The following is a 24,307-nucleotide window of genomic DNA, read 5'->3' on the forward strand; positions in this document are numbered from 1 at the left end:
TCCTCCTCCTCCTCCGCCGGCTGCCACTCGTACCGGCGGCCTTCCCTTGCCGTAGGTGGGAACTGTTTTTCTTCTTAAATTGCATTTATTCTAACAAATGTCTCATGCAAACACAATTGCAGGTTTGCTGGAGGGAGATGCTATTTGCAGGCAGCCTGGCACAAAGGCGGATTTATTCTCCTTCCTTTCATTCATTTGAAGCTAAAGTAATAGCTCTAACTACATCTGACTTATAATAAGCGCGTTCCTGGGAACAAACCTGCACTCTGCATGCATTTCCCTCTTTGTCAGCTCTATCCAGGCTCTTTTTCTCCTTCTCCCTCCCTCTCTTTTTACAATAACAAAATCAGAGCCTTGTCAGTTGAAAGTTTATACGCCCTATTTATAGCGCTCCCCCGTCTCCCGGCTTTCACGTCCCGGCACAAGGAGCTCCTTCCCCTCCTCTCGCAGGGAACCATCAGCACCATCCCTAGGCTCTGCCCTACGAGGTTTGCTGGCTCTTTTTGCCAGAGGGCCCACGAATTTGGGGGTTGCTGTTGGAGAACTGGGGGTTTTGCTGGGCAGCCCACAGGGTTTGCTTCGCGCAGCTGTTGAGCATCTTGCTGGTGCCCGTCGGGCCCGGGGAAGTGTCACCAAAGCCTGGCACGCAAATTTGGCATCCACCTGGTGGCTTGATTAGGAAAATAGGAGTGTTTTTCCAGAAAGCTTCACAGGCTGCTTCTCTGGGATTTGTATTTAAGCTGGAACTTTGGTGTGCATGTGCATTTAGAAGGCCTCTGCAGATAAATCCAGGTAAATCTGGACTTGGCACCGCCGTGTCTCCGCTAAGGGGAGGTGGGCGCCCATCGCTGCCATCGCACCCAGCACCTGCGTGCACTCGTGGCTTTTCCTCCCCTGGCAGAGGCACAGCATCTCCATGTCCTCGCTGCCGTGGCGCTGGGGGGCCCAGCAGGGCTCTCCTGGCTGTGCCAGGCAGGAAAGATGAGCAGGAACGAGGCTCTTGCGTCGTTCTCCCTCTGGCTAAATCTAATCGCACCGAAGGGAAAACTGAGTGCCAAAAAACATCCCCTCCACGAGGGGTCCTGCTCCCACGAGCTGTTTATGGGCTGAACAGCCATTAGGGCCCGATAACGAAGCGGTGTTTGCAGCACAGGGCAGGACTCCCGGGCTGCGGGGAGGGCGGCTCTGCCGCCACCGCCTTTCCTACGCAGATTTTTGCTTGCTGAAGAGTCGGCCCTTCTGTTAAATATAGCTCATGAGCTGTTCTTGAATTGCACCTAATTACGTCTCCTCTCCAGCGCACGCTTCCTGCCTGTTTGCAGCTAGAAGGAGCTGGGTGATTGCGGCTTGAACTCCTCGGGCTCATTCGTTATCCTCGCGTCTCATGCTTGGAAGGAGGGAGATGAAAAGTTGAATCCTCTGAGAAGGGAGGGGAAAGAAAAAAAAAAAAAAAAAAAAAAAAAGAAATAATCCTGGCGAGGTTCCTTTTGAGCTCTTTGCTCATTAAGATGTCAAAAGGTTGGGTGCCCTGGCAACTGCTTCTCCTGGCTAAGCAGGACTTGAAATTGCTGCAGTCACCAGTCGGAAAATCTGCAGGCGCTCGCCCAGCTCCGCGGCCGTGGGAAAACGCCCTCAGCCGGGTGCCCAGTGCCTGGCACGGTGTGCGTGTGCGCAGCACGGGCACGGTGTGAGCTTTGCCTCCTGCGGGAAGTCCCGGGGGGCCCATCCCCAAAAGGTTTCTCTGATTTAAACAAATTGAGCTGCTCGGGGCACTGGGCACCGTGTCACCGCCACCTCGCCCCATTCCTCCTGCGCCTCTTCTGCGCCCTCCCAGCCACGCCGATGTTGATCCAGGCCCTGCGGGTAATTCCTGCGGACTTCACCTGGAAAGAGTTATTGCATGAATGTTTGAATAGTTAGGGAATGACTCCCAAACATCACTTCAGGCTTACTGGTTCATTTTTTTCAAGCCTTTGCCCGTTTTCGCCCAGCTGCTCGCCAGCCGCTCAGCCCGGCTCCCTCTGCAGACCTCGCAACGTTTCTGCCTCAGTTTTGTGGCTCATTTCTGGGATATTTTGTTAAGATCTTTTGCTCCTCCAACCCAAAGCAGGGCTCTTAATGGAGTTTTAGTGGGTACAGAAGAGGGAAATACCTTTTCCCCAGCCCCTAGAAAGGGGCTGCCCTGCATGGATGTGAGCCAGGGCATCGCCCTGCTTGGCCGGATGAGCTTAGCGAGGGAGACACAACAGTGCTTTAACTAACTGCACGTCAAGTTTCTTCCATGGAGGAGAAAAAGAGCCAACATGACCGAAAATATGCAAAAGATCAACTCTCTGGTTAGAAGTGGCCTGGCTACCAGTTTCAGTCTCAGGCTCTTGGCTTTGCTGTGGGAAGCCCTCATCATTTTCTACTGTTTTACTCATAGCCAAAAATATGATGAAACCAGAACTGAATGTGGCTTTTTTTCTGTCTTATTACAGTAAGCATCATAAATTATTCACCCATGAGACTCAACCGCATTTCTTACTCAAAAGGAGCTTCCTTTTGTCTCCAGACGCTGGGACCTCGGATTCGGAGCAGCGCCCGGCGAGGTGGCCCACTGGTGGCTGTCGCATCCACAGTCCCCTCCCTGGCACGGGGAATATCTCCGCTGGCTTCTCCCGGTGTCCTCATGATGCCCTGGGCCCAGCTGTCCCCACAGTGGGGACACATCTCAGGATGTGGGACCCCCAATCGGGGCAGCCGTGCGCACCGACGTGGAGTCAGCTCCCTCAGAAGCCCGCGTCCTAGGACAATGTCAGTCTAATCAGCGCCCTCTTCGTTAGCGGGGACCTATAATTAGAAGCAGCAGCCAGCCATCTGCTTTTATCTCGTCACATCGCACCGTGCCTCTCCGCTGCCCTTTATTACCGCCCGTCGTTGTAGATCAACATTTCCCTCCCCCCCCCCCCCCCCAGCCATCTCTTATCTCACTTTCCTTATCGTCAATGAATGGCCCCAGAAATGCTCCGTGGTGAAGGGGAGCAGGCAGTGCTGGAGCTCTGCTGAAAGGGGTCTGTGTCCAGCACCTTCCTGCCCGTTGTTCCCATAGAAATGGTATTTTGGGGGTTCACCACATCGCCGTAGACCTTCCCGAAATACCCTCTCTCTTGTGCCAGGCACAGGCAGCAGGGCTGAGAATAAGAAGGCACGGGGAAAAGGGACCCGCGCTTACATCTTCTGAGGTTCCCCAGCTTATCAAACACTTCCTCGAGTTTCTCCTCACATCCTGCTCCTGCAAGCATTGCACCCTCTGGGGCAACGAGTGGGACATCGCCTGTGCCACCAGCCACCCCTGGTGTCCATGCCATGTGGCCAGGGACAGGGAGAACCCCCTTTAAAGGATCTTAAAACTCGGTACCTAGACAAAAGCCTAAGACATATAAATGGATTAACAGCCATGGTTTATTAGCGCTCCTTAATTCACTACGCAGGGCCGAGGGAAAAGTTATTAGCAGATGTATGGCCAGTAATAAGCTAATTATAACCCTGTCAGATCAGAGATTTGAAGAGGTGGGGAGTTTTGTGTGTGAGATAACTGTAATTGTGTGCTAAAGATTATGAATTAATATTGATTTAATAAAGCTGCAGCAATTCATTGCTGCGGGAGACCTCAGGTATTCACTGTGGGAGCTGCCCTGGTGGCACCCATGCCTGTGCCGGCCAAAACGCGGGCTGGCAGGTGTCCCCATGTCCCCATGTCCCCTTATCCTAATGTCCCGACATCCTTATGCCCCTCATTTTGCAGCCCCTCCGCTGCCCATCCCCACTGCAGGGCAGAGGGCAGTATTTGCTCTTATGCAATGGCTGTGTTTGCTGCTTTTATCTGAGCTGAAAAGCCAGGTCCCCTGCTGATCCTTGAGATGTGGCCCTTTTGAGTGCATGTCCCGGGGACCCTGCAGCCCCACCAGCCCTGGCTGCCCTGATGTGTCTGCCCTGCAGCATTTGCCAGAGCCGAAGGTATCCCTGGTGCTTCTTGTTCCCAGCCTACAGCTGCCACCCAGCATCATTTCAGTTTTTCTCCTCTCCTCATGTCGCTGAATGCCACCTACTTTGGGATCCCCACATCTCGTCATCCGTAAACCACCGCCAGCCTGAAAGCGAGCGTGGAAGAGGCGCGAGCAGCTGTCTGCAGCAGATTGCGAGTGGCTGCGGGGACTCGGCGGGGACGCTGGCGTGACCGAGGCTCCAAACGAGGGCAGTGGCTGGGTGAAGGACTCCAGATGGGGAGGTGGGCATGGAGCAAGCCCCTGTGCAGAGCAGCACCAGAGGCATCTTTCCTTTTTGGCTTTTTTTGGAGACGCATCCATTTTCCCAAGGTGATCCCCAGCCCTGGCACAAACCCTCAGCACCGTGTCGGTGATGCTCCAGTGGGGACATCAGGGACAGCACGGGGCCGCGTGCTGGAAGTCCTCGTGGTGTTGCCCTCACTCAGCCCCAGCTCCCCGAGGACACAGGCACACTGCTTGCAGGACTCAGGCCTTTCTCTAACTTTGGTAACTCAGGACCTGCCAGCTGCCATGGGCCACGCATATTCCTGGAGGGACCCCCCCCTTCCCCTGGAGTGGTTTCCAGGAGCATTAGTTCTAGTGGGCTGATGCTCTGATAAAGGCAATTACAGGATGACTTAGTTTAAAGGCTGCAGCTTGCATTAAATTTAATTACTTTCCCCTGAAGCTTTCCATGGGAGGGCGGTTTCAAAGTGCGGGTGGCTCCTGTTTTGCATCTCGCTGCTTTTCCTGGAGGAGTTTAGGTGAACCCAAGTGAGAAAATGCCCCAATTTCTTGCATTTGTGCCGGGGATCAGGCGAGTTTAATGCCGAAACACTGCAAGACAAGAATACGAGGCGGGACTCCAGTTTTCCGCTGAGATCTGAAATCCCCTTCTTTGCTGATGCGCCGTTTCAGAGGCGCGCTGCATTACCATTTTATCTGATGGAATAGCTATCAACGGCCGCTTAGAAGTGAAACACTACGGAAAATCTGTGTAAGCTATCTCCAGCCTCGCAGCGCAGACACGCTGTGATTACAGTGGCAGCCCTGCTCTTTCTCGGGTCTTTCATGTGCAGGGATGTGGCTGGCACCAGGACCTGCTGCCGGTGTCCCCTGCTCGGTGTGGTGCTGGGGAGGCTCGTCCTGGCAAGGCCACGGCTCCTGGCACCTCGTGGTCCTGCCACAAGCTGCTCAGGGATTTCCATGGAAAAAAAAGAAACTCTCAGCCTCCGCCTCTGCTTGGGAAAAAGCTTGGAAACACCAAGCTGGGAGGCCCTGGGAAAGGTTGTTAAGGATGGGGCGTAACGAGGCTAGCTCTGTGCAGAGCAGGACACCGCTCACTGCTTGTTCTGTTTGGGCCCACAGGACAGCCAGGAGCAGGGGAAGACGTAGAAATGTGGTGAAACCATCCCGTCTATTACAAAAGCAGTGCCACTACTAAAAGCCTGTACTGATGCTGCGATGCCAGCCCATCTCCTTTGGGACCGTGGTCTTCCAGATTATAGAAACGCGGTCAAAGAATCCATCTGTGCTCTGGTGGGATAGGCAGCCCTGCTGAAAAGTGTGTTCAACCCTTAGGGATTTTTTTTTTTTAAATACATTTGATTATAATGTTGTTCTGAGGTCAGTAGAATCAAAACGCCTGGCTCCTGGCTGCAGTAAAATCAACGTCTGAAGCCTTTTTGCAGTGGTACGGGACTCGCCATCCATTCATTAAATGAAAGCTCCCTGAGAAACACTGCAGATAAGAAAAAAAAAAAAAAAGAAAGCACAGCTCAAGTAATGCTAGGCGGCTGGAGCAGGGACACCCCACAATGCAAGGCTGATAGAGCCGGTCCTTTATCTGCAGAGATAATCGCATAATCGCATCTTCCAGGGGAAGGTTTGATCTGCCGCGTTGCCTCACAAGGCACTCGGCCTGCCAGACGGACACGTACGACCAAGGACTGGAAAAAATTAAGGAAAGAGGCACGTGGGCTGCCCAAAAGGTCGGTTGTGACCTTTGCAGGGGCGCATGCCTTTGGTGGTGCCAAGCTGGAGCAGGTTGAGGGAGGTTGCAAGGTTTTGGGGTGTCGCATCTCCTGCTGGCATGCACATGGGGCTGTGAGAGGGTTGAGAGGGGCCAACCTCATGGAGCTGAGGATGGACGGGGAGCAGGAGGAGAAGTGCTTGGGGTTGTTGGTTGATGAAAGGCTGGACATGAGCCAGCACCGGGCAGAGCTCATTGTTCTCTGCAGCTACCCGAAAGGAGGTTGTGGGGCGCTGGGGGTCGGCCTCTGCTCACAGATTACTTGTGGTAGGACTAGAGGGAAAGGCCTCAAGTTGTGCCAGGGGAGGTTCAGGTTGGAAATGAGACATTTCTTCTCAGAAAAAGCAGGCAGGTGTTGGGACGGGTTGCCCAGGGAGGTGGTGGCGTCACCGTCCCTGGGGGTGTTCGAGGAGAGGTTGGATGTGGTGCTTGGTGGGTGACATTGGTGGTAGGGGGATAATTAGAGCGGGCAATCTTGGAGCTCTTTTCCAACCACAGTGATTCCATGATTTTAAACCTCACAGGGCATCTTTAGATGAGCCACCGGGGCTAAACTTCACCACGAGCACAGCCAGGCCTTGAGGCGGGCTGCCCACAGCCGGCACCCCTTGACGCTACCCCACCCCGGGCCAGGTCTGGAGCCGCGAGCAGCCCACACGAGGGCACCGGGGGCTGCCCCTACCCTCTCCGTACGACCCCCTAAACCCCCCTCAGCACCCCCAGGAGGGCAGCACCCATCTCTGCAGGCAGCCTCGGCTCCTTTAAGGCAGGCGGGCGGTGCAGGGAGCGAAACCCGCCCGCCTCCTGCCCGCCTCCCTCCCTCCCTCCCTCCCTCCCGGCCGGGCAGGGCACGGCTCGGCTCGGCTCGGCAGGGCGAGAGAGGGGAGCTGCAGCCCCGTTTATAGCACAGCACAGCCCGGCTTGGCTCGGTTGGGCTCCCCCAGGGGCTGCTTTGGCCCCCATGGCTCTGGATTTATAACCGCGGCGCAAATGGCGGGGCCGAGCCCCCGCGCCCAGCGCTGCCCCGCCGGCCGCTGAGGCGGCCCCGCAGCGGGAGGAGGAGGAGGAGGAGGAGGAGGAGGAGGAGGAGGAGGAGGAGCAGAGGCAGCACCCGAGGAGCGGCCATGGGGGGCGGCAGCCGGCGGCGGGATTAGGTAAGGCAGGAGCACCTCAAAGGGGGGGGGGGGGGGGGCCCAGCCCCGCAGAGCACCCCCCTCAGCTAATTAGCGCCGCCCCCGCTAATTAATTAGCGCGGGGTGAATGGGGGAGGAGGGTTTAAGGGGGGTGGGCTGCAGCCCGGCCGTGCAGGACCCGCTGGTAGCTCACGGGGTGGGTAAGGGGAAATGTGGTTATTTATTTTTTATTTATTTATTTTTTTTTTTTTTTTTGGGGGGGGGAAGCAGCGTTAATTGCTGCTAATTGCGGCGCCCAGGGGCCGAGCGGAGGGGCTGCCAGGCAGGTAGGTCGGCGAGCCAGCCGCGGTTACGTAAAAATGAAAATGTGCACCCAGAGCGGCTGAGCGGGGAAGAAACTTTCTTTTTTTTTTTTTTTTTTTTCTTCTGTTTTTTTTTTTTTCTCCTTTTTTTCCTCTTCTCCTTTCCCTTTCCCCCCACGGAAAGCCCCCCCCCACGCGAGGCAGCCTGGCGGCCATGGGGGGCTGTGGGGACAGGCTCCCCCCCCCCCCCCCCCCCGCAGCGTGGCGGTGCTTTTTGGCTGTTTTTTTTTTTCTTCTTTCTTAAAAAAAATCCCTTTCAATTCTGCTTTATTTTTTCGGGCTCTCGCCCGACACACATGTTTGAAGCTGCTGGTTTCACGCTCGCCGTGAGAGCCCAGGGAACGGATCCGCATCAGAGACCCTGCCTGGTGCCGGGTGGGGTGAATCCAGCCCCAGGCCAGGCTCGGCCCCGCTGCCCCCAAAACGGGGTCTTTGGGGGCGAGGAGTGGCCCCAAACCCCAAATGTGGGGAGCTGCAAACTCCAGAGCTCACCCGGCGATGCGTTGTTCCCGTGTCAATATTTACGGTGGGTAAGCAGGGCCAGTGGCTGCAGGCAACAAGTGTACGCTCCTCTCCCAGCCGCCGGAGCGATGCTTTTTTTCCCTTCAGATTCTCTGAATTTCCCCTTCCCACTTCTCCTGCTGCTCCCGTAACCCTGGCCCTGCACAAAGAGCGGGGCCGCGGTGGGTGCGGGCAGCTGCCTGCCATGTGGGCTGCTGCACGGCCTGAAGGCTGGGGGCTCGGGGCCGTGCTGACCCCATTGAACCCCCTTCATGGGCTGTGCTGACCCCTCTGATCCCCCCCCCATTGCCTCCCGCTGCTTCAAATCCTCTGGAAGCCCCGGCCTGTGCCCGGCTGGGTCTGCTCCCTGAACTTTGTGTTTTGGGTCAGCTCAAGAATTTGCCCCGGAGGGGCCGTGGTGCTGGAGGTGATCTGTGCAGCGGGTATTTCCCCGGGCTCGCAGGCGTTTATGGTTTGAACTCTCCTGTGACCTCTCCCTCGGCATTCTCACGAAGCAAAGGTTGGGGCTTCGAGTGCCTGAAGACGGCGGGGTTTTGCTGAATCTGGTGTTTTTAATCTGACTTTGGAGGTGGTGTTGTTCCAGTGGTGTTCCTCGGCTGCGTGGGGTGAGAGTTTTGGCGTTTGGCTGAGGTTTTATCAGCAAGGTTAAGGTTTGCTGTGTGATTTTTTTTAAAGAGAAGGGTTTGAGGGTGATGATAATTCACAAAGGGAAGGGAAGTGAGTTGGGACAGCTGGGTGAGTATTTCCAACTCCTCTGAAAGTGGTGACAAAACTCCTGGATGGCTTTTATGAAGTTGTGCTCAATTCTCTGAATTTCACCACTGATGTATTTGGTGGCTCTGGGGCTTAGCTCTGCCCTCCTGGCTCCGAGGCCGTGCCTCGTGCGGGGAGAGCAGAAACGTTGCAGTCCGAGTCCCGAGGAGCCACGGGAGGGAAGGGAAGTTCTGCGTGTGACAATATTTTATAACTTCAATTGGGTAAGTTTCAGTATGAGAGAGACTCTTGCAAAATGCGTTCAGTTTATTGAAAGCAAATGCACTCAAACCCTACTTTGTTGTTGCCAAAAGGGAAAAAGTAGAAGCTATTTTTGGTGTGAGAGAGGAGATGGGGCATGCACATGTCTGGGGCAGGAAAACACTGGTACTTTGTTCTTCTGGCTTATATGTGGGTGGTGGTTTCTGTTATTTAGCCGTGTGTTTCTGCCAAGTTGCAAAACGTACCTGGTTCTGAGAGCCCTGCAGAGGTCAGGGCCTGCTGCGCAGCTCCGTGCAGGGACGCCTCCCGCGGCGGGGCTCCCACGCTGGAGAGGAGGGTGGATGCTTCTGGCTTCACACCTTGGGTGCCAGGGAGGTGACGGGCGTTTCTTCACGACAAGATCTGGACTGAAACCGTCAACTTGCTTCGCTCAAGCCACCACCAAACAGCTGCTGCTTGGCAGTGCCTCGCGTTTGCTAACGGCTGCGGCTGGATTCGGACCAAGCCGCCTCGAGTGGAGGTTGTACCCGGCCCCGGAGCCAAATCCGAAGGGGGGCTGGTTCAGCCGTGTTCATGTCTTGTAATTACAAGACCCAGTCTGAAGGCAGTTCTGTTATGATTGGCGATGAAGGCATGCGTGCAGCTGCGCCGATAGCGACACGTGGTAATAATAGAGCTGAGCTGAGCTGCCCGACTCGTCCCCGCTGCAGCTCCGGGCTGCGCTGGCTGGAGTTGGTCGGAGCAGATGTCCTCGTGTTTTGTGACATGCACGTGTGTTATTTGGCCCTTTGGTGCCTTCCAGTGCTTCTCCTGCTGCTGGGTTGGTTGGTAGTGACCCGGGGACGTTCCTCTGCCGAAATGCAGTCCTGGGTGCAGGTGGGTCGCGGTGGCAGCAGCCCACTTAACGTCAGCCGTAACCTGTGCGTGTGAGTGAGCGGCATCTTCTGGCTCTAGGGAGGGGAGGAAAGATGTAAAACTGGGGAGATCACAAGAGTGGGTAGGAAAGGAGGGATAAATGGGTAAAATTTCCGGAATGGGCTTTGGGCAGATGGTGTGAAGAGTGGCAAAGTGGTGTTGGGTTTGAGAGGTGCAGCGCTCCCTGGCCCTGACCTGATGGCTCATTCCAACCAGATCTATGGACAGATCTGAAAATTGAGGGCAGAGAGGTGGCATGTGGTTCAACATTTTGAATTGCTTTGCTGGTAGAGTCTGTGCTCCATGAGCACCCTGCCCTCACTGCGCGGGTTCCCTCTTGCAAGGGGCTGATTCTCCCGGGTTTTGTGGCTGCGAGCAGCAATCTGCCAAACGGAGTCCGTGGGCTACGTGCAGGGGTAGATGAGGATGGGAATCGAGGGCAGTGTGTGCTTGAAAGGACAGTTTTCTTTGTGCTGCAGCATTTTGGTGAGCTGCAACACGCTTCAGTCCTCGCTGAGAGATTTGAGCAGAGAGCAGGGTCGGCTCTGATGGAGCTGGGAACGACGTGCAGCAGCACCCAGTCGCTGCTGTGAGCACTGTCTGAGGCTTTCGCAGCTGCTGAAGGATTTAGGCATCGTGAGGCCATGGATTCTCATCCCGGATCCATGACATAAGCTTCGGTGTGGCTTTAATTGGGGTCTTTGCTGTGTAGATGTGTTGGAGTCATGGAGAATTGCTCCTTATGGCTGGGGTTGCCCTGGCACACAGGTGGCAAGGCCTCGGATTTACCCTGTGGCACCTGAGGGTTGGATTTTTTGTGTTGTGGAAGAAAAATGGAAACGGGTCTTGTTTAATGAGTGTGACCAGAGCTGCTTCTTGAAAGAAAAGCTGGCGAGGGGAGGCAGACCTCTGGATCTGCGGGCATCAAAGTGCCCCCAGAGCCTGGTCCAGGCGAGGGAGGGAGCTGCCGGGAGGGGAAGGAGGGCAGAGCAGCAGCAGGAAATGCGTGATTTGGCTGTTTTGGGAAGTGAGCCCTGACCCACATGCGGGACTGTACTGGGAGTTGAGAAATCCGGGTTGTGCCCCCAGTGCCCTGCCCTCCCCTCTGGTCACTTCCCTTCTTCCCAAGGCCACCGGTGAGCCTCGGGGGCACGGGCTGCATGACTGAAGGCCAGGAGCGTGCCCTGGGGGGGCTGCAGCCACCCGGCTGGTGGCTTGAGTTGGGCTTGGAGGTGTCCAAGAGGTGGCCAGGCTGGATGTGGAGGGGCTGCGGTTACTGCCCTGGTGTGAGGGCTGTGGGATGGGGCGAGCAAAGCAGGCGGCGTGGCTACGTGCCCGTGGGGAATGCCCGATTGCTCTGAAGCTTGGGAGCAAACCTTAACACATGTAAGGGATGGCAGCTCCTTCTAGTTACAGGGAAGGGAAGTTGGCTCCAAATTAACTTTATGATCCGTGAAAGTGAAGGTTAGTTAAAAAAAAAATAATAATGCAAATGCTGAAGTTGTGCAGAGTCGCTGAGTGTGCTGCTCGCTGTTTAATGCCATCCATTATTTTTTTTTTTTTTTTCACTCCCGGTCTGTGTTTTTGGCTTGGGAGCAAATTACAAGCAATATCAGCTTACGCTTGGATTTGAACCCGCATTGCTCTTAGTCAGCTGAAATATTTCCCCTTATCGCCGCTCCCATGATGTTTATTTTAGAGCGGATAGCATCGCTGCTTTTCTGCTGGCTGCAGGGGAGAAGCCAGCCTCTGAAACAGCCCCAACACCTTGGAAAGAAATGATCTCAAAGCTGGTTCCGTTTCTGAATGAGATACAGCTCCATTTTCCATGGAGAGTTTTATGCGAGGCTGTATCCCGGAGCCGCTCGCAGCATTAAAAAAAATAAAAACCCAGGAGGCAGCAGATGGATGAATTGCTGACAGATTTAAAATTGTCTGACAAACATAAAGCATTCAGTCGTGGGGCCAAGGCTGGAGGGAGGTTGCGGAGAGGGGGGAGGAGGCGACAGAAAGGTTGAGTAAGTTATTCTGGGCAGGAGAAACGGTGCCGGGGAGGCAAACTCCAGCAGGTTCAGCCTGCAGGGGGAAGGGAAGGGCCGGGCCCGGCTTCACGTGGAGGGACGTGGCGAGGAGTGTGTTCGAGGAGCGTGTTCCCGTCGGGGAGAGGAGGAGGAGAAGGAGGAGGAAGGGCTCTGAACGCAGCCTGGGCAGCGGCAGGACTTGGGACGAGCGGGCTGCCCTCGGAGGAGACAATGTGGTGGGGCTGAGATGGTTTCCTCCGGTGGGAAGTGCTCCAGGGGAGAGGCAGGGGATGTGCTGGGCATTGTCTCGGGGAGCTGCGGGCCCATCTGCAGCCCTCCGGTACATATGGCGAGGGAGGGAGAGCCGGCAGGATTTCCTCTCCGCGGCGCTGGCTCCCGAGTTAATAACTAACCAGGCAGCCCTGGGTTTATCCTTTCATTGTGGAGGAGAATTATTTACATAATACCACTCGGCGTAACCTTTATTTAGCATTGTTTCCCCGCTGGAACGCCGGACCTTGTGGCGGTGCCCAGAAGCGCGGTTTTGGCCCCAAATACCCGGGGCGTTAACCCTTCCCGCCCGGCCACTCTTTTCCCTGCGTGTGCAGGCGACCTGCAGGAGCTCTCTGCTGCTGTGCCCATCTCTCGTGTGGTTTTGGGGCTGCTCCATCCCCTCGGTCCTGCTTTCTTCAGGCTCCGGGTTCGTGCTCAGCGCCGCGATCCGAATGCCTTCCGTCGTCTTCCCAAACAAGACGGCGTTTGTCCTGTGCGTGTCTGGGCAGAAGGGTTTGTGCTGCGAGCCCTCGTTTTTGCCGTGGCTTCACCTTAAAGAAGGCAAAATGAAAGAAATGTGTCAGCCCCGTGGGTGGGGGATGACAGGGTTTGGGAAGGTTCCCGAGGGGGATCATCCCGTTGTCTGTGCTTGGTCCCCAAGGACTCGTGTTCCCTGGGCAGGCTTCATCTTCCTCAGAGCGTGTCGCCGTGGATTTTGGAAGGGGAGAGTAAAGGGCTGTTTGGGATGGCACACAAAGCCAGGCTTCCCGAGAAACCCCACAGCCCTGGCTCAGAGGGTGAGGATCTTTTCCTCTCCGCCACAGGGTGAGTGGGCTTCTCACGGGCTGCAGCAAACAACGAGAAGTCAGCTTTCCATAGGAAAAGGTTTTAAAACCACATGAAATGACCCCAACAGCTACGTTCCTATAGGACCAGGTCTGAGCGGCGTGGTACACGGTCTCTTGGTGAATATCTCGGGGCTCTGCGGGCTCCCAGGCTGTGCTGTCCCAGTGCTGCAGGAGCTCTGGTGAGCGCGTGGTTCATCGGTGGCGCAGCAGCACTCTGCAGCCCTGGACAAGTGTTTACCACCGAGCCCTTGGCCTGATGTTGCAAGGAGCTGGTTTTAAGGCTGCAAATCCCCAGGAATTTATCATGGGCCACCCAGTGCCATGCCAACATCCAGCCTGGCCCACGGGCAAGTGGTCAGCCCTGCTGGGGGCGATGCGCAGCCTGCATCAGTTTTGTGCCAGCACCGCGGACGCTACCTGACGGAGCCTGCAACTTGCTGGAACAGAGGAGAAGCTCGTTAACACCCTCCCCGAACCAATTAGAACTGGCAGGGTGAGTCTGTACTGGAGCCGCGCTGCGAGACGTGTGGCTGCAGCGTTCCTCAGCCGCTGCTCGGAGCCCTGCAGCTTCGGCTACGGACTCGCCAAGCCCTTGCCATTACAGTCATGCGTTTCGTGATCTCATGTGGTATGTAAATCCTGGGCGTGGAGCAGCCCTGGTGTTTGCTATCGGAGCTGGGCGCTTGGGAAGTTTCTCTACTCGTTTGCTCGTGGAGCTGGGGGGGGGGTTCCTGCACCGAGGCTTTAAATAACTGCATCCCTTCTGCTTTGGCACGAGGCTTCCTTCTGTTTGAATTGGGGGACTCCTACCCCTCGGAAGGACCTCCTCGACCAGGCGTTGCCCTTGTTTTTCTGCAGGTACCGTGTCCTGTACTTCCACTTGGTAGCTGCTTTCAAAATGGAGCCTGGAAAGCTCTCTCTCCCTGCCTCTTTCTGCCTCTGCTGCAGTTTCGAGCTCATGCCAAAGTCTCCGCTTCATTTCTAGGTCACCCGTCTGCCCTTTCATTTCCCCCCTTCATGCTGAAGCTGGCCGCCTTGTTTTGATTTGGTAATATGTGAGGTGGTGTCCACAGACACAAACAGGCAGCCCAGTGAAATTCGTGTTTCCCTGCAGCCTTGTTCCTGTTGTGTGTGAATAATAATTTCCAAATGCTAGACCAGAGCCGATTAAAAACCGTCGAAGAAAGAAAACGCAGCAAAGCCTGCACATCATGGGAATCTGTGGATCCAGTGTTTGGGGAAAAAAAACTCTGAACTGGCAGTGGAAAAAGCCATCAGTGTTATTCCTTGGGGCTTTCTGGTCTTAACTAAGTCACCCAGTCTTAACTAACCCACTTGGAGGGTGCCGAGGAGGTGGCCCCGTGTGCCCGTGCTGGACGCTGGCTGCGTGCTGGGGTTGTTGTTGTTGTTGGTGCTTCTGTGAGTGCTCTGCAGACCTGGTGGCCACCCTGGGCTGCCTTTGAGATGTTTTTTGCACGGCTCCTGTGCTGCTGGCTCGGCTGCACGCCTGTGGCTGGAGCTGCTGAGTGACTGGTGGCGGGGTGCGAGGCTTCTCTGCGCCCCGAGTGGGTGCTTGAGAGGAGGTCAAGAGCCAAAAATTGGACTGGGGGGCAGCGTACGGTGCTGGAGTGCTCTGGGGGAGTGTAAGTGGCTGTTGGTTACTGAGCTGCGAGGCAATGGGTTCAGTGCAACCCCGGAATTGGGGCCGTGGAGCAGTTGCCACGTGCTGTGTGCGCCGAGCATCGCGCTGCGGCCTTGTTCTCGGAGGAGGCGATCCTGCTGACAGCACGTACAGGAGGTGTCAGCCAGCCCTTGTTTCTGCTTGCTGTTTTTCTCTTCATTTGTAGGTTTGAGTCTTGGCTTTGTTTTTGCTGTCTTGACGAGGTAGCTGCTAAAAAAAAAAAAATCTTTATTTTTTTGGTGTTTTTGGGGCTGAAGGTGCAGTGATTAGAGAGGCACGGAAAGAGCTGCTGCGGTTTTGGTCCAGCACCCAGCCAGCTGCCTGCAGTGCTCCTGAGGGCTGCGTGGTGATGGGCTGAAGTGCTGCAGGAGTTTGGGTTTTCTCCAGCGTTATGAAACGAAAGCAGAGAGACGTGAGTGCATACCTTAAGGCTCGTGTTTTTTGTTGTCGGCTCTCGCGCTGCGGGAAGCTGAGGCTTGCATCTCCATCGAGACTGGTGTTCCTGCAATCCAGAACGCTTTGTGGATGTCTTTAAAGCTGGGAAATGGGGAGTTCGCTCTGCCCAGAGCCGAAGGAGCCGTGCTGTGGAGCCAGACACAGGTGTGCAAGCCCTCTGCTTGCTCCTGCTTCCCACCACGTGCGTTTTGCTATCGGCTCCACCAGGACAAGAACTTTGAGTTCTGTCTGCGGCGCTCCCCCCGCCCCGTTTTTCCTCCAGTCGTGCTTTCGAAAAGCCTGCGGATTTCTCTGCAGGAGGCTTTTGCTCCGTGCACAATGCGCCGTTGTGCTCGCCTGGCTCTAGTTCCTTGTTTCATGCGGAAACACCTTGAACCTTTGGCGGAGCTGGGAGGCGGGTGCGGGGGCAGCCCCCTGGCCGCAGGCACGGGGCTGTTCCAGGAAGAACGTGTCCGTGCACGACGGCAGCCCCGCGTTACCCGGGGTCGGACGTGCCTGGCTAACACAGGCACTCCCTGCGCTGGGATCGGCGAGGCCACACGCCTCGGGTGTCATGGAGAGGCTACAACCAGGAGTAAAAACGTTGGCGCTCGCCTTCGTGAACTTGGAGCGCTTCGCCGGTGAATTCTTAGCCAGGTAACCGGGGCTACATAAAGGACGTGCCCGGGAATGTTGCTAACCTGGGGCCTGATCCTGCCTTCGGTCGATCCGGTTTTGCATAAATGTGATCAAGGTGCCCGTGGTGCCGTGTCCTGGGTGCCCGGATTGCCACCTTGGTGTGCAAAGCAGAAGAAACGCCGAAATAAACCCAGCAGCTTTGCCTCGCGGTCTTGCCAAGTCAATTTGGTGTGCACGTTGGGAAGTCAGAACAATTAGTTAGGGAGACAAATGGGTCTGCCCTGCGCTCTGCACCCTGGTCACACGGCCGGCTCGGAGCCTTGCGATAAGCACAGCAGCGAAATCTGTATGAAGCAAGCAATTAGGGCATCTGCAAGAGAGGGGAAAAAAGTAGCAGCTTACCATTAACCTGCTGAGAAAGGTGGTGCTGAATCGCCTTCCTTAATGGGTTTGGGGCTGTGTGTCAAGCAGGGCTGAGCTTTTTGACTTTTTCCACTGCCTTTTGCTGATTTTAGGATAAATTTTGGGGCTGTGGCAGCTGGGACTGTAGGGCTGAGTTCCATACCGTGCTGCTCCTCACCGTGTCCCTCTCGTAACACCTCTCCCTCCAGTTGTTTTTGACCATTAGTGGCCCAGTTAGGCACTGGATGAACAGAAGATGGGAGAGGGAAGGGTCCTTTTGCCACTTTTGGAGGAGCTTGGTTGAATCGCAAATTGCCTTTTCTCTCCCCCTTCCCTAAATCTGCCCTTCTCCCCCTCTGTGAGCAGCGGGGTGTTGCTGGCGTGCCTCGAGCACAGGGATCAACGCGAGCCGCAGCGCGGATCTGTGAGCGACGGCGACGATGTTGATCATAAAAGGGCAGAGTGTAGCTAATGACACTTAAAATATGTGCTTGTTTGGGGAAATGCTCTAACTCTGGACTTTTTCCAGGCACCAGAGCAGATGAAAGAGATTTGGCTGTGTGTGCGGGGAGACGGGCAGCTCCCCATCACTTCTTGCTGGCAGGGGTTGGGTTTTTCAGAGCACCCAGCATCTCTCTGGTTGTTCACACATCCACGGGGCGGGCTGGGGGGGCAGATCTCGCACGGGTCCTGTTTATTTCCGCGTGTGGCTGCGTTTTCTCGCCGTGCCATTAACCTGTTTGCTCTCCAGCACTATTTTTAGCAGCCGTGTGATGTGTGGCCAGGAGCCTTCCCGCGAGCGGTGTTTGTGCAGTGCCGAGGGCCAGCAGCCCCCGGCCCCGGTCCCGAGCAGGGACACCCGTGTGCAGCGTTCCTCTCGGGCACTGTGGCTATGGTAACCGGCTTGGTTACAGCAAACTCGACTAATTAACCTAACGAAGAGCAGTTTCCAGGCTGAGGCTCTCCCCTTGGATTTCAGGGCAGTGCTGCCTGATGCACCACCAGCCTTCGCAGCCCGCGCTTCTTGGCGTGCTCTCTGCAGCAGGTTTCCTTCCTAGGACCCCGTGAGCTGGGGCAAATGCCCAAGCTACACTGATGCAGGACCACGTGCTCTGCTCTGGACGCCCACCCAGGTCATCAGCAGTTGTGATGTTCCCAGGAATTAGAGGAGGAAGGTCCTGAAGTGGGTGAAACTTGCTGCAATTTCCTCCTTGGTCTTGGCAGGGTGAAAGGAAGTTTTAAGGACGCTTTTCTGCATCTCCTCTGTCTCTGTGCTGCACTGCGAGATCCCTGCCGTGCCGATGGTGCCGTCAAAATCCAGGCAGATCCAAAATCCAGGCAGATCCGCAGGCTGGAAAGAAACCAGCACGTCCTGGAGGTGTCTGCGCACGTCTGCAGGTCTCCCCGTCTTAACACACTAGTTAAGGGCATCGCTGCTTTGGACCATTCCTCCTGGGTTTAATTATTATTTCAGTGATTGGAGCTGACGACTGCAGCAGGGGCTAAAGGAGTTCAGCCTCAATTAAAAGCCGCGCTGTGGCAGGCAGCACTGCAAGTCTCAAGTGTCTTCGGCAGGCCGTCGGAGCGCCATGTGATCGGCTCGGTTGAGAAATCCGAGTAGGCAGAGAGCAGTTTCTGGGATAAACTTTGTGAGTGCTTCTCAAAATAGCCTGAAAGCACGGTTTTGCTTTCCACAGCCCCTGCGAGCCGGTCAGAATGTGAGGCAGATCACTAGATATTGTTAACCTCTGATCTCCAGCAATCACGTGTGGCTTTCTTTAGTTTTGGGTTTTTTTTTTTGATGCTGCCTCTGGCATGTTTGAGCTTAGAGGATTTGCATATCCACATCTTTTTAGTTTTAATTGTACAGGCTGGGAGCTTCTCGCTCGCCGTTTCGGGATTTTGTTTGTTGCGCTGGAGCTGAAATCACCGCGCAGCCGCTGACCCCGCGGCTCCTCGGGTTTGACCCTTGGGAGCCTCTCGGGCAGCCTGGCAAACAAATGCGCTGGGAGAGGAGCACATGAGAGCAGCCTGAGCCGCTCCTCTGGTCAGTCATTGACTAGGACTCTTGTTTCCCTTCCTTTTGAAGCTCTGCCTAATCGCTGGCATCGCGGCCCCGTGCGCTGGGCACCTGGAGGGGATGCCGGCTGCTCCCTGCGCGGCCGCGCGTGATGTCTCGGGTGTCGGGGGGGGGGGGGGTTGAGAGAGCCCGGGGCTGGAATTGGGTCTTACTGGGGAAGAGATCGTCATCGGTACCCCTGGGTACCCCTGGGATCTGGCATCTTTATAAATACCCTCACCAAGCTCAGTCTGAGCGTGTGGGTTCACGTCGGTTCGTTTGCCTCAAAGAGGGTCGGGAGCATCCCGGGGCCATGGGCCCTCTGTGTAATTCCTGATTGCAGCGTGAAATGTTGGTGCTGGGGAGGGCAGATCTAAGGGTGGCAGCCGCTGGGTGGAAGCGACTGCTTCAGATGTGGCTGATCTTGGGCCTGGCGGAGAGATGGGGCTGAAAAGTGTGCGCCTACAACCGGTACTGCTGCACGGATGGGGACTGGTGCTGTGTGGGTGACCCAAAGCTTATGAAGCGGCTCTGAGGTTCTTATTCTGCCTCTTTTCTGTCCTTATTTCCCTTAAAAGTTCTGGGTGACACTCAGGACATGCTGCAGGACTTGATTCTGCCGCTGAGTTTGTGCAAGAGATCAGAGAATTGCTGCTTTTTGTCGGGGATAACAATCTGCTCGTATCCCACGCTCGCTGTCTCTCCAGCTTGTGGGTTTGTAACCTGGAGAGAGCTGCTGGTGAGGGCTGACACAGGGAGAGGTGAGGTCCCTGTGTCCCTGGCTTTCCGTGGGCATTACTTAAGGAACTTGCTTCTCCTTCACGTTTTGCTGCCGGAACCAAATTTTATTGTAAAAATGTGGTTGGAGTGGATATTTGAATTCACCCTGCTGCTTGCTACGGGGCTTTTAGGCCAGATTTCCAGCAGCATCCTTGCTCTTGCTGCAGGCTGTGCTGCTCTGCTCTCCCCCTCTGGACCCCGCTGCCTGCAGGGAGCAGCTCGTCCTCCGTGTACGAACCCAAGCCCATGAAAAATGTGGTGTGGCCAACGCTGATTTGGAGTAGCCCTAGAAAATCATTTTCTGCTGGTGGATAGTGCCAAACCGTTTCCCTCCGCTTCCCTCCGTCCCCCCCCCCCCCCGCCCCAAAACAAAAGGGGAGATGAAAGGCTTCATTAGGAATTATTCACTCAGCTCTGCCGCCTGTCTGAGATCTGGCTGTCTACTTTCATCCCCGAGCTCGGGAGAGGTCAGAGGGCATCTCCCCGGGGAGGATTTGCTGTTGACTGAATTGCACTCTGTCATTATCCTCCCGGATAACGAATGCAGCGGCCTCATTGGCACCGGCTTCAGAAAAAGCACGGTCATCTGCATGCGGCCTTGAGGCAAGGGGCGAAAACCCGAGGAGGGCGGCGTGGAAAACCTCCAAAGCTCCCCGTGTGGGAACGGCGCGGGACGGAGCGGCGAGCGGGATGCCGAGAGGTCTGGAGCAGCTGGGGACCCTCCGCTCCTCTGCTGAATTGGGGGGGCAACACAGCGAGGGTTTAAAGGACAAAAAACCTCTTCGGATGGGGTGGAGAGGGTTGGATTTGTTCCTGCTTGCCTTGGTGGAATATGTGGCATGCTTGCGACACACTTTGAAATGTTTTAATGAGATTTAAAGCAGCTTTTTTTTTTTTTTTTTTCTCTTTTTTGTTTTCAGATAGGTTGCTTGAAAGAAAAACCTAGAAATCCCCCTGAGCTATAATTGCCGGGTGATTTGAATTCAGCTGCTATCTTGGAAGAGCTTTTCCGGCAGCTGATTTGAAAACAACCTTTGCCACGGGTTTGTGGATTGTCAGTCAGCGCCGAAGGATCCCGAAGTTGCTGGTGGGGAGGAGGGAGCTGTTGGGTTCGGTGTGCTGCAGCTTCAGGTCGTGTTACAAAACACCCAGGCACGTTTGAGGAAGACCGGAGGGGGAGAGGCAGTTTTTTCTTTCTGGGGCTGGAGGGATGAAAGTTTCGCTAGCTGGAAATGAGTAAGAAGCAGCTGTGGGTACCTGAGCCCGTTGGGTTGCCTGAGGGAAGTAGATAGGCCTGAAAAAAGCTTTCGTTTTAAGTCCTGATTCCAGACACCGCTGCCTGGTGCCTTGCTCTTGTGCCTGCCACGCTCGTGCAAGGCTGTGCCCTCCTGGGCTGTGGCTGCACGTCACCGAAGCGCCTGGGGGTGGCCGAGGGTGGCCCCGTGAAGTCGAGCTATCCCCGTAAAGCAAAGCGTGAGGCTTCAAAAGCCGGCCCTGGCAGTCGCCTGGAAGATGCTGCGATAAAATTACTGGCCCAGGTCATTTGCATCCTGATGGCGTGCGGCAGCGGAGGGCGAGAGTTTGTTTGTTTCTGCCATCCATCTCGCAATCAGCAGGTTATGAAGTGGCCTTTTTGCGCTGCGAGGCGGTGTGTGCAAGTGCATGTTTAAGTGGTTAGTAAGAACATCCAGTTGCGAGATTGGGTCAGATTACAGGCTAAGAAATGCAGGCGGGGGCTCACATCTGGATGCCCTGAGGGTACAATAGAGGGGTACGACAGGAGGGGGTGGTCTCGGCGAGTTCCCCTCTGACACCTGAAGCAGGGGGGTAATTGCTTGAAATCACTGTAATTCTGCCACCGGCCTCGGATGAGGTGAAATTATCCTCTGCTGTAATAAGAAATAAAAAAACACAGCAGCCTGGGAAGCTCTTGTTGGCGTAATCCAGCACAGAGTGCGTGGGGCTGGCTGTGAATCGCTTGAATTACTTCTCGGGATCCTCCAGCTCCTCGCAGCTGCAAGAAATCCTTCTCGGAAGGGCGACTTTCTTTGTGGCCGGCTGCACGGTGCGTGCCCCAGCCGTGGCTGGGAGCCTTGATGAACTAGGGCAGAAGTAGATCCCTTTATTCAGGCAGCCCCGTTTAAGCCTTCCCCATTCTATCCCGGGCCCCAATTTGCCTACGTTATAAATAAGTGTGTGGCTGCGTGCTTGTGTGTGTTTCTTTTTTAAGCCGAAGGCAACCCCTTAAGCTCTTTTCTGCAGGTCTGTTCAAGCTGGGGCATGGGGAATTCCTAAGAGGATTATCATGGTTTACTTGATACAGAACTTGAACTTGAGCAATGGCTTATCTTATCAGTGATAAAAGACATGGAAATGAAGTTTACGTAACCGAGGAGGCCTTGAACATGGCTTTTTTTCCTCCCCCCCTGGAATGACGGATCTCTCGAGTTCCTTCCCTCTGGCAGTTGCCGTGTTTTCTGCTTTCTGGCATGTACTGCCCAGGTACTGCTGGCCTTCGGTTCTTCCCAGCGCCACGTCTGAGTGTTTTGCAGCAGGTCCCAGCACCCGAGGAAGCGGTGGGAAGAGGAGAGCTGCGGAGGCTTGGTGAGAGAGCTTGGGGACTTGCTGCTTTTGCTGGAAAGCATCGTGTCCAGGCTGGAGACTGGTGCTGGTTGCAAGTTTCTGCGTTGTTCTGAGCTTGACAAGGCACATCGGGGTGGAACAAGGTGCTGGTGGTCGGGGACGGAGAGGTGAGGCAGCTGCTCGTGTGCTGGAGAGCTCTGCGCTGCTCCCGGGCATTTTCTCCCCTTCAGCTGCACCAGATTTGGGTGGATTTGCTTGCCTGGATGTCCCGGCCCTGCCTCTGCACTGCGTGGGAGGAATTTCATTTCTGCTGTCGCAGGCTGTGGCGGTGGCACCGAGGGCCCGGCAGCGCCGTGCCACCCACGGCAGGGCTCTGCGGGGCTGGCGGGCTGACAGCGCTCGTGAGAGGGAACCGTCAGGAAATGCCTGCAGCCCTCGCCCAGCTTTCTGGCTCCGGGCACACTCAGTATTTACACCACGCTTCTCCTTCTCCAGTTTCCCTCGGGGCCCGCAGCCGCCTGCCCCACGGCCCGGGGCTGCGATAACCCCGGGTCTGTCTGTGCGTGGCACTGGGTTCGTCTCCTGTGGTGTCCTCAGGGAGGTCCCTGTGGGGCTGGGGGTGAAGCCAGCAGAGTTTTTTTCACGATTTTGTGCAGTGTGTGAAGGGGTTGGCCTCTCTGGAGCTACAAACTCCAAAAGTTTGTAGCTTGTGCATCTTCTGCATACCAAGGGGTGACTTTCCCTGCAGCAGCCAGGGAAAAGTCTGGCGGCTGAAGCTGACCCTCCAGCTCGTGTGAAACCCCCCTTTAATGCCGTTTGCTCCCAGCAATACTTATTTCAGGAGAGGCTCGTTGCTCGGCCCTGCCTGCTGGGGAGGGATGGACGGGCTGCCCCGAGCTGCGGGCTCTCAGCCGTGTGTGCCCTGAGCCCCCAGCTCCTCCAGCGGGGATTTAATTTCCACGGTGCTGCAAAAGCTTCCCCAGCGCCCGGCTATCAATTGGAAAGCGGTGGGGGGGGTCCGGGGGGCGGTGGGGAAGGACTCGTGGTGTCTATGGCAACCCGCAGGCGATAAAGGGATCGATGTGCTGCTCTGCACCGCCTGAAACTCCAGCGGGGCTGCCTCTGCCTGCCTTCGGGGCTGCTGCCCCCGTGTCTTCACAGCCCCCAGATTGACTTAACAAAAGGAAAATATTGATCTTCCCTCGCTGCATTTCATACGGATTTACAGTGTCAGAAGTTTCCGAGCCGCTGCCTTCACACCAGTCCTCCCAGTACCAAGGGCTCTGGTGCATGGCCTGGCTCGGGACCGGGGTCCCAGGGGTTGTGGTGGCAGCCCCGCAGGTCCTGCATCTGCTCCTTGCTCTGCTGGCAGCACCGTGGGCTCATCCCAGTTTCCCCCAGGACTTCTGAGCACTACAAACCTAAGGGGCCGCTTGGTTTCGGCACTAAGGGTCTGTGCTCGGGGTCTGAGGCACTGCCTGGCCTCTGCTGTGCTCACATCTGTCTGTGTCGATGTGTTTCCCTCAAAGGGAAGGGAAATTGCTGCTTGGCATTCTGCACAGGGGCCTGGAGAGCTGAGATGCCAGAGGCAGCACCTGAGGCTGGTGGTGAGGCTGGGGACGCGTTGCCGGGCTCCCAAGTCCCGGTTTTCTGCCCAGACTGTGATATCTGGGAGGAGGGCTGGTATCTGTAGGGCTCTTCTCACCTTGATTTCCAAATGCCTTTCAGGATGATTGGAGGGACTCGGATTCCCCAGCCGGGTCAGTTTGGGCAGGGGCATTTTGCTCCTAATTCGCTGTGTTATGTTTGTAATCCCGTTCATGCAGACGGAGCGACCCGCTGGCTACAGCGGGGTGGAAAATCCCCCAAGCATGCTATGAAATCCCACGTCTGTCCTGGCTCTGTCTGTCTGGCTCCTCCTGTAACCCCCGGCGTGCCCTGCAGTGCTGTTAATGGGGTGGTGGCCCAGAACCCATCCCGCACCCGTTTCAGGGATTGCTGCTTGCCCGTGGGCCAGTCTGGCCAAAGGAGCCGAGCCCGTAATTCTGCCCGGCGCGCCACTGAAGTGCCCGAGCAATCTGCTCTCTGCTGCCTTGCGGAATAATTCATGGCTCTCTTGACTCCAAGCTCGTACAAATCGATAACTTTTCCCGTTTTTCTTTTTTTTTCAGTAGCAGCTTGGTTAAACTCTCCGATTCCTTTGAGCTGCTGGTGTGGAAGGGCCCTGACTCGCTTCCCTTTGCCGTGTGTGCCTCTCCCAGCACAACCCATGCAGGTTTGCATGGAGCTGGCTGTCTTCACCGGGACGCCTGGCTCGGGTTCCTGCGGGCAGATCTGGCCTCCTGAACACCTTCTCCGAGGTCTGCTGTGTCTGCCCTGTGTTCCCCAGTCTCGGGGTTGGTGCTGTTCAAACTCCTGCTCGGAGGCAAAGCTGCAGAGGTAGGGAAGGTCGAAATGTTTTGCTTCTCCACTCGAGCACCGCGGGACCAGCTAGCGAGAGGGAAAGGCGCTGCGGGGAGTGACTGGTGGTAGAGGGAGGCCAGCCCCTGCCAGCAGCTCGGCAACCCCTGCAGCCCAGTAATTTGGATATGGATATGTTAATTTATTCCTGCAATTTCG

The 24,307-nt window shown here is 55.9% G+C and overlaps 1 protein-coding gene across 10 annotated transcripts in view; it reads left to right on the forward strand.

Annotated features, from left to right (window-relative positions):
• Window positions 1-7,137: 7,137 nt before the first annotated feature.
• Window positions 7,138-24,307, forward strand: part of NCOR2 (nuclear receptor corepressor 2) — a 221,957-nt gene continuing 204,787 nt past the window's right edge. For all 10 annotated transcript variants that reach the window (XM_084297100.1, XM_084297101.1, XM_084297103.1 and 7 more), the window contains exon 1: window positions 7,138-7,214. The gene's annotated coding sequence lies outside the window, so the exon portion shown is untranslated. The remainder of the gene's footprint in view (window positions 7,215-24,307) is intronic.

The sequence above is a fragment of the Netta rufina genome (genome assembly GCF_964035555.1).
Source record: "Netta rufina genome assembly, chromosome: 17".
Classification (NCBI taxonomy): Eukaryota; Metazoa; Chordata; class Aves; order Anseriformes; family Anatidae; genus Netta; species Netta rufina.